The following is a 10,827-nucleotide window of genomic DNA, read 5'->3' on the forward strand; positions in this document are numbered from 1 at the left end:
AAATATTTAAATATGTTAACTTATGTGTATTCATATATATATATATATATATATATATATATATATATATATATATATATATATATGATTTCAAAAAGTGGTCTTTTTAAATCATTTTGATAAATAATTGGATTAAAATGAACAAAACGATAACAAACGGTTTAAAAACGATATTCATATCCTTCTTGGGCCTGGAAATAATATACATGCTTAGTGGGTCATAGTGTCCTTTTAAATGTTTAGTGGACCATGGTGTCCTTTTACATGTTTAGTGAGCCTTATTTGTCATTTTACATGTATTTGGACCCAGGATATACATTCATATTCCTTTTTAGCCTAGAAATAATAGACACGCATAGTGGACCTTAGTTGTCCACGTATATGTTTATTGGGCCTAGAATATACCTTATATGCTCTTCTTCCTTTTTCCGTGTAAATTTCGATTAAAGATCTAGTGAGACCTGTCGGTTGACACCATTGAGTGTATGGCCGTAGCCTGTAGTTATAATCAGAGTCTCCTGGACAGAGAGAAATAGCTTGTGTATAGATCTATACGGGGGGGGGGGGGGGTGACACCCCCACACCTGAGTTGTTTGCTACAGTTAGACTAGGTCAATCTAGGGTGACAAACCTTATAATCAAAACCGACATTTGGTAAATGCCATGACAGGCAAATTAGTCACTATCATGTATGGTTATAATGGATCACATAGAGGAATTAACGTTGTAAAATTTACATAGAAACCATTTTTTTTTGGATAAAATGGTAACCTATACGTGCTGGTACTCGACCTCGGTGATTGAGATTTCAAATACATTCTCTTACGAAGACAACATCGGGTTGTCTGGGATCATTCTCTTTCTATTTTTGCAAACATTAACACACATGCCTTAATACAATATCGGACACAAACATTTCAAACCATTTCTTTAAGAAAATATTGGATTTTCTGGGAACGTTCACTTTACTTTTACAAACAAAAGATAACAAAGGACATGCGATTTTAGAATGAAACTTACAAACTATTTTATAGAAATATCGGATTTTCTGAAAACACTATGAGAACTATTCTAAACAAGAACAAAATCATTTCATACAAAAATGCTTATGAACTCACTAACCTTTTAGTTGACACTTTTCAAAACAACTTGTCTTCTCAGGGATCCAGTAGCAGGTAATAAGCTCGGTTATGAGAACAAGTGGTGCGACTTCAAGAAATTTTACTTTTCTTACTTTTGCGTAACTGATGAACAAGTTCAATATGTAAAATATGTAAGTGTGTATTTCCAATGTATGATTATTGGTTGCTATGTTTCATTCATATTCAATTGTTATGATATTGTACATGAAGTCATCTGCCCTGACGTTTCCGCCGTCTTGGTTCGGGGGTGTGACAGATTGGTATCACAGCATTGTTTATAGTGAACTACTATATCTAGCCATATAAGATATACAACTATAAATACAATGGGACTAAAAACACACTGAATAAGAGTATACCTTCAGAATATAAGTATCTTATAAAAGTATACATACTTGATAGAACCATATCATAATAAGAACGAAACAAAAGTATTTAGATGTTGAACACTACAATCAAACTTGGGTAGCCATGTAATCGTATCTGGGATAAATATAGCCTAATCAACTATATTTATTTGACATAAGACGAACATGTGCTTGGGAGTGAGGGTTGTGTTGCAATGAGCCTAAAACTTACCGACCTTACATCCAAAGGAGCATTAGAGCCAAATCTAAAGTTTAAAATACTATAGGGATATTCTATGATACTAAACAATGACAACAACTCTAAAAACCTATTGATTTCGTACATCAGGAAGCCCTAGGATCAAACATGTAATACTATAGTAGCATTTTAGAATACTATATGACCTCCACACTTAAATCTTTCACATATATCTCATACCTCCACTCTCGCGAAGGCAACATGACTAAGCTTCACCCCGAAGACCCCTATTACCCTGCGGTAATAGCCAGCGAATGGATCGAGGGAGAAAAAGAGGAAGTGCAAGGGAAGAACCTGCAAAAGGGTCCTGAAGAATACCAATAGAAGAAGTACGAGGGAAAGGATTCTGATGAGGAGTCAGACCTAGATGAAGGCGTCGGAGAGATCCTTAGCGAACCTTACCCCTCGGAAGCAATACCGAACAAACGTGCAGAATAGGAGGACCTTACCAACCGACTATGCCCTTTGGAGGAAGAGGTGATCACCCTAAGGCAACAACTCATTGAAGATGAGGCTAGGGCAACCTTAGCAGAGCAGAGAGCAGAAGAGGCCACTCATGAAATGAGCAAAATGGTTGGACACCTTGTACACTATTTAGGCATCCGAGAGTCATTACAGTATTCGCCCTAAGTCCTAGGTTTACCATGTGATTCGTCGCCACTAGTAGTAGTAAATCAAGAGAGTTATGCCCTCCAAGAACTCATGTAAATTGAGCCAACTTAAGGATCAGATATCTATAATCTATTAGTGTAACTTAACATTTGTACAATAACTATTTCTACCTACTACCATTACTACATCATAGGGATGTAGGTCGAAGCAACGAGGATCATACAACAAAACATGTGATTTACATGCATGCATGCATAAGTTCATGTCTATAATCATAGATAAGATATAACTAGAAATAACCATAGTTACTCACAAACCTGTTACTCATCATGCAACAGAATCATGTATTTCCATGGAAACAACTAGCTAGTCGACGAAACACCAATTCTGCAGATGGACCCCGCAACCTTCAAAGCCACCGTAACAACTGTCGTGACAGCCGTCATGGAAAAATTCAACGCCAACAACCCAAATAGAAATGAAAACGGTTTCGGCAATTCCAACCATAGTAACAACCAAGGGAACCAACGAGGGACAACTTGCCAATACACCTCAAACTCAAAACCTAATAGGATGAATCGAAAACTAGGGAACAAGAAAGGAAGTAGTTCAACTCAAGGGCCTACCAAAAGACAACAAGTTGTAGCAGTCCATACTCCCACTAGCCCTCCTACCTCAGCACCGAGAAGACCATATTGTCGAAACCTCCCACTCTGCAGCTAGTGCAACCACCATCATCAGGGATTCTGCCGGGAAATGCATTGCAAAAGGTGCAACAAGAAGGGACACACCTCCCGCTACTGTAGGACCCCGACCCCATGCATCACTCCAACCCCCAACCCAGAAGTGAGTCCAACATGTCACACATGCGGTGAAACAGGGCATTTCAAGAGAGATCTCCCAACAGAGAGAAATGACGGGGGAGTGGAAGGAGTTTAACAACAGGATATGATGAAGCAACAAGGAACCCTACTGGGATTACCGGTACATTTCAAAGGAAAAAAAATAATAATTAGCATCGCATTTTCACAAAATTTTTGCCAATTAAAATCATAGTCATAAAGTACTTCCTCATCCGAACTAATCATATCCTTCGTAGAAAAACTAAAGATCCTTGTGAAAGTTATGATAACTTAGTATAAACGTAAGGCCGTGTGTAATTAAGATTCTACAAACTTAGAGTACGTGGACCCCCCTTAATTCTTATTCCTTGGCTGACTGTGAATTTAGCACATGACCACTCAGTCTACAATCTTTTCAATCTTAAATTATGTACGACTAGGATACATTAAACCATCATAGAGAGGTCTAATAGAAATCAGACTACGAAATCACATCGTTTATACCAAGGCACTCGTATTGCTAGGACACCCAAAAATTCAAAACAAAATAACCACGGTACTAATTCCAAGGACGAAATTAGTAACATTACAAACGCGTACATAGGACACACTATCATTTCGAACAACCATCCCTTACAGCTGAATCCAACATCTATTACAATAAGGAGCCCAACGGTGTCAAATGACATGGGTTGACTTGATCCTCATCATACAAAATTAATAAGCCAACGAGTATCTTTGCCTTAACCGATTGATTAATGGAACCCCTACAACTTATAATGGCAATCCTCGAATTATCCCGGGCATATAAACCCTTAGGTACCCGAGTAAGAAATACCATGCTCTCTCCTAGCCCATAATAGAGATAAAAAACAAGGAGCAAAGGACACCGAGGGTAACTTAGAGATTTATAGCCCCCCTAAGATGTCTCCAAAGTGCTTCCTGAAATATCACCTACATGCCAAGTTGAGTTCGAAGATCGAATCAACTCATGGAACCATCCTTGTAGCCATACCACCAAGACCGCTTAGCACCAACATAAACACCAAAGGTATTTGATCGATGGAACGACCCAATAAGTATGAAGTTATCAAACTAAGACTTGAACCTCAGAGAACGCATATCCAACTCATAAATAGGAAAGGCTAAGGACCACTGACTACTAAGGATCAAATGAACCCATCCTCAAGGATCGATATCTCCTATTCCAAATCAAGGATTTACTCGACCTACTTGTAGAAATAAGAAAAGATCAACCTCCCACTAGTTCAAAACCACGTAGTAAGAAACTCCCATGGCAACCTACGAAGTATGATTCCAACTATACCGAACGCAACCTTAACATGGTGACAATAAGTGTTCACCTTAAAGTTTAGGAGACACTACTTAGGGAACTTCAAGTACACAAATCCAAAATAGCCATAACCACCCATTTAATTTGCCATATAAGACTCAAAGCCAGAGTACCTCTATGTTAGGCCAAGATAACCAACACCCAAGTAACTAAAGGAGCAAGGTCAAAGGCCAGTAGCAAAGGTCCGCTAGAACACTAAGAAAAGACTTAAATTCTCCTAAGAACAAAGAGACTAGACATAACAGAGACACTCACACATTTTACTTAGTACTTGGGATATTGCTTTAGAACGAATTTCGGGATGAAATTCCCTCTAGCGGGGGGATGATGTCACAACTAGTAAATTTGGGTTAGGAAGTTGGCCCTTGTACAAGAAAACCCTTTGTGTAATCTTGTAACATTTCATTTAGTGAAATTCAAACATCAATGATATTAGGTTCACACTTGCGTACATTGTCATTCAAGTTGAAGCAACCACATGAAGACCCAAAACTCATTCCAATAAGCCAAATCCAATCATCTTTGGGCCTTAGCCCAAAAATCCTTAACCCAAAAACCTTATTGGACCAATATTTCCTTATTGGGCCCCTATTGGGTCGATAACCCCTCATTGGGCCCTAATGGGCCGAAAACCCCCATTTGTTTGGGCCAACACCCTCCCTATAACATTTTGGGCCATCATGTGGGCCAAGAACCTTCTCCTAGTTAGCCCAAAAAAAACCCTACAAATATGGGTTTATACACCCAAAAATAGCAAAAAAAAATGAGCTTTGTGTGCTAACATATATAACTCAAATCCACAACACAACTTTTAACAGAAAAGTTAAGGTGTATTTACGGACTGTTTTCACTACCTTAGACTCAATATTTTTGAAAATTGTTTCATAAGCAAAAAGGTCAGATTTATACCTTTAAAATGACTACTCACACGCATTGAAACGACTTTTCTACAATATTTGGCGATTTTTACAAAACTACCTATCATTTCCAAAATGATTTCAAACCAGCCTGTGAAAATGAACATTTTCATACTAGTTTGAGTCCATTAAATATCTTAATAAATTTTTTGAAGAAAGTAGACTCATATTTCCAAACTCTCAGAATTTACGGATCCAAATTTCGACTTAAGATGATTTTTCTATAGTTTTTCTAAAAAGAGGGACAGAAAGGCCAATTATCAGAAAAATGTTTTAACTTACTAAAAGAGCTTATACTTTAGGTTATATGCAAGTTTATATGACTTATACATACTCTTAAAATATTTAAACATGTTAACTTATGTGTGTGTGTGTGTGTATATATATATATATATATATATATATATATATATATATATATGTATATATCTGATTTCAAAAAGTGGTCTTAAATCAATTTGACAAATAATTGTACTAAAATGAAGAAAACGATAACAAACGGGTTAAAAACGATATTCATATCCTTCTTGGGCTTGGAAATAATATACATATTTAGTGGGCCATAGTGTCCTTTTACATTGAGTGTATGACCGCAGTCTGTAGTTATAATCAGAATCTACTAGAGGGAGAGCAAGAGTTTGTGTGTAGATCTATACGAGGGTGACTCCCTCACACCTGAGTTGTTCGTTACAGTTAGACTAGGCCAGTCTAGGGTGACAAAACTTATAATCAAAACCGGTGTTTGGAAAATTCCTAGACAGGCGAATTAGTCACTATCATGTATGGTTATAACGGCTCGCCTAGAGGAGTTAACGTTGTAAAATTTACAGGGAAACAAATTTCTTTTGTTTTTTGGATAAAACGGTAACCTATACGTGTTGATAGTCGACCTCGGTGATTGAGATTTCAGCATTCTCTTAAGAAGACAACATCGGGTTGTCTGGGATCATTCTGTTTCAATTTTCGCAAACATTAACACACATGCATTAATACAATATCGGACACAAATTTCAAACCATTTCTTTAAGAAAATATCGGATTTTCTGGGAACGTTTGCTTTACTTTTACAAACAAAAGATAACAAAGGACATGCGGTTTTAGAAAAAAACTTACAAACTATTTTATAGAAAATATCGGATTTTCTGAAAACACTATGAGAACTACTCTAAACAAGAACAAAATCATTTCATACAAAAATGCTTATGAACTCACTAACTTTTTAGTTGACGCTTTTCAAAACGACTTGTTATAACACCAAAAATTTTCAAAACTAAAATTTTGATTTAAAATCGCTTTATCTTAAAACACTTTTTGTTAAAATCTCATTTAGATTAAATTACAAAAGAATACTCCATATTCAACTAAATAATAATCCAGGATCCTCAAAAACATAATTCTTCCTCTAGTCTGTACAATCGAGCCGGTGCCGTCCCGTGATCCTGAGAGAAATCTGAAACACATAACACATAACACATAACAAGTAAGCACGAAGCTTAGTAAGTTCCCCAAAATGACACGTAAATAACATACGCCTTTCCATGCCATAATTATATGGGATCTTCCGATCCAAGTGTCTCAGGAGATTTTCATCCCATAACTCTGTTGACCTTCCGGTCCATATCATCCTGACCTTCTGGTCCACATCATCATACTCACATCATAACATATTACCTATACAACATACATCACATATCCATCATACACATAAGACCTTCTGGTCACACATAATTACCCCGTCGGGTAAGGCATACTGAGAAGACTCACCTGGCAAGCAGAAAGCAGTTATCTTTACAATTGAATCTTGGACTCGCCACTGCCTAACACATAAGGCAAATATCTCAAATTAACACTCAAAGTCTCAACTCTAATTAAACTGGCGATTACTCTTTCCCTCTTTAATCGGCTAGTGGGTAAAAGACCATTTTACCCCTCCAAGGTCTTTATTACTTAGGTTGACCAAACCCCAAAGTCAACAGAAGTCAACTGAAGTCAATGGTCAACTCTGACCAGACTTGTCGAGTATACAAGGTTGAATCGGCGAGTCCATGTGTGTCTTCTGACTCCTCCAAGGCCTTACTTGACTCGTCGAGTGAACCTTCCACTCGACGGGTTTTCACTGGATTCGAATCGCGGGGCAATCCGACTCGACTCGTCGAGTCTTCCAATAGACTCGGCGAGTTGCTCCCATGACAACACTCACCTGACCTTCTGAGGTCAGATCTGATCCTCTAATCCATAGATCTAGCTTCCTTACGACCAATAACCATGTAAAGGTCGAGGCTTGACATACATGCAAAGCTCACAAGGCTTTCCTTGGAGAAATGGCTCCTAAAATGGCATCAAAGTCTCATTCCCTCAATGAACCAACATAAAGCATACAGAATAAGGCTTTATGGACCTCTATGGGTCCAGATCTGGGATCTCTCACACAAAGGGACCCTATACTCATCACTACAAGCCATAGAAAGGTGTAGAAACCCTAAAATCACCAATCTTAACCAAAACAGAAAAGGGAATTCGATTTGATACTTCTATAGTGAAGATATGAGCTCAGGAACTCTGAATCAACAACTCCCTTGACCTCCCTTTGCTGGAAATGACTTCTCCCTTGCAAAATCACTCCAAGAATGCTCAAAAGGGCAGTATCTCTCTCACTCTTTACTTAAGCTCTCTAGAGTATCTCTCTCTGGATTGGTAGCCGCACAAGAGGCCTATAATGTCCTTTAACTAGGTCTAAAACCCAGACAATTAGGGTTTCCCTTAATAGTGCTGACTCAACGAGTCTAGATACCCGACTCGTCGAGTCCCTTCATTAAATAGGTCACAAAATTGCGATCCTACTCGATGAGTTGAGGCGTCAACTCTCCGAGTCTCTTCATATCCCAAAATAAAATACTCAAATTTCCAAGCCTGGATATCCGGATGTTACAATTCTCCCCCCCCCCCCCTTGAATTAGATTTCACCCTAGAAATCATTCCTTAACCACTTATAGATTGAAATTATCAACTCGAAAGGCACTACCGAATTTATCTTCATACTACACTGATATCTTTCTCTATGGACACCCGAAACCACATAGAACTTCCAAAACCGGAGTTTAAACCAACTCTTTAGTCGCTGAAATACTCATTCCCAATACCCGGAAACTCTAGTGGCCTGACCCGCCAGACCGCCTACTCGAGCGATCACCATGATATTCGCTCTTCGAATATCAACCCTGTTTACTCACTCGCTCTCTGATTCTCACAAGACCACATCCAACAACCGGCTATCGCTCCTCCAAACCGATCATGCTAAATCATACGAAACACGCCCCATGAATAAAAGGGTTCGCACTCCACCAGGCACATCTACTAAACTGCTATCAGAAACCATCCGAACAAAGATCCCCCAACACTCTGCCCTCAGACACAAAGGCATAACCATGGTCGCTTAGAAGTGTCCTCAAACATCACATTCATAAGCCTCAGCTCCAAATTCCATATCTATTTTAACAACACACGAGGTCTGACCTCAACCCCATAGTTGAACCTCCATGGTCACCCATAACATGATCCAAAATGTGTCACTGAATTCCTCCTTGCATCAACTATATTGGCCCAATGACACACAAGTCACAAAGTCCTCTTTACCCTAAACGGATACTTTACTCTCAACTGGAATCGTCTCATGTACCCCATGGTATTTCCCGTGCCCATGAACCGACCCTGCTCAGGTCTAAGATATTGGGTGACAACATCACCCCCCTACTTAACACGGAATCCATCTCTAAATCTGAAACTCAACCAGCCTAACTGACGCATCACCAGAGCCAAACTCAACTTGAGAGTTTGGTTTGCCCCAAAGTTGGAACTACACATCCCAACGAAACAATCATCTCATAACTCGTGACTCGCAACCTGCATGCAAACCACCTCTCTAATTCCCTTTGGTTGAGACAACCACCACTCAATTCGGAATATAGCGATTTCCGACAAAGATGGAGACCCCAGTCTCGCCCCCGGTCCAACCACCAGGCTCCAAAAACTCAATACTAGGGTTACTCAAGCCTAAAACTCTTCTGCATCATACTCTGATCGGAGAACACTTCATCATCACACTCTCTTGCCGTCTAGTGAGTACTATGGCTCCCCGCAACATCACGATGACCTCTTGCCGTAGATACATGTTACACCACTTGTCGTGTCAAACTCAAGATTCTAAAATAATTCCGAAATCAGGACATTATACCCAGATTCCTTGGAGCACTAACACAGAACGTTACAATGTTCTGCCCCAACCACTAGTCTCCTACTCCCATCATCTTACAGATACATCAATACTTTCCCTATGAACCCCATAATTAATTCTTCATTTTACCCAATGCACAACTTTAGTGTATCCAAATACTCAATTGGAACACAGAGAAAGCGATAACGCTTCAGAACACGCTGATGATCTTTCCGAAATTCTTTCTTTTAATGCTCAAAACCCTTGCAATAATACACATACCAGCCCGGAAGGTGGATGCTCGATCATCTTCTATCTACCCCCAAAAGGCGCATATACAATCCATACTTTGACTCAGAAGTTCTCAACTGCCCATACCCTCCTTATGAGCCTTCTACTTGGAACGACCCTGACCACAACCAGGATCCTGACCATTGACCACCTGCCGTGGAGATACTCATCCTTTCTCAGTCACGTACCAGATTTATCATCTTGCTATGTACCTCTCCTTGATCACCAATAAATCCGGTCTCATGAATTTATACTGCAGGTCTCTAAATCTCACCTCCTAACCCCACTTAGGGTTCGACCCATCATCAATTGGCACACAAACCATCCTACAGACTGTTTCCACTAGCAACATCGCACCTGCCCTTGGAAGGTGCTACGCAATGCCCGATAATCTCCTTTATAGAGATCAAGCAACCTTAAATACTCTGAATCTCAGATGAAATCCTTAGGAACTTCTCATCAAGACTGCCTCTAGTCTTTCAAAGTCTCATACCATCCCAATACCGAACATCTCAATTGTCCAGTAATATCACTGACTCTTAGACTGAAGCAATAAATCATCATACTCCTCAACCTCGACTTCTAAACCCACGTTCCAACACATGAACCATCACAAGAACAGGGACTCCACTCCCATACTCAATACCCATCATAGACAGAAGAGTCACCGCCCTGATATACTCATCTGGATTACCCGCTGATACTGCTACCACACGCCTTACTATACTCAAATAGGGTGCAACGTGGTCCTTGACCACCTCAGTCCCAACCGACTACATGCTCATGATATATCCTTACCTCGCGGCAGACATGCTGCCTGATACTCTGGTGGAAAATCGACATAAATGTGAAT

This window comes from Lactuca sativa, chromosome 9, assembly GCF_002870075.4.
Source record: "Lactuca sativa cultivar Salinas chromosome 9, Lsat_Salinas_v11, whole genome shotgun sequence".
NCBI classification, from domain to species: Eukaryota; Viridiplantae; Streptophyta; class Magnoliopsida; order Asterales; family Asteraceae; genus Lactuca; species Lactuca sativa.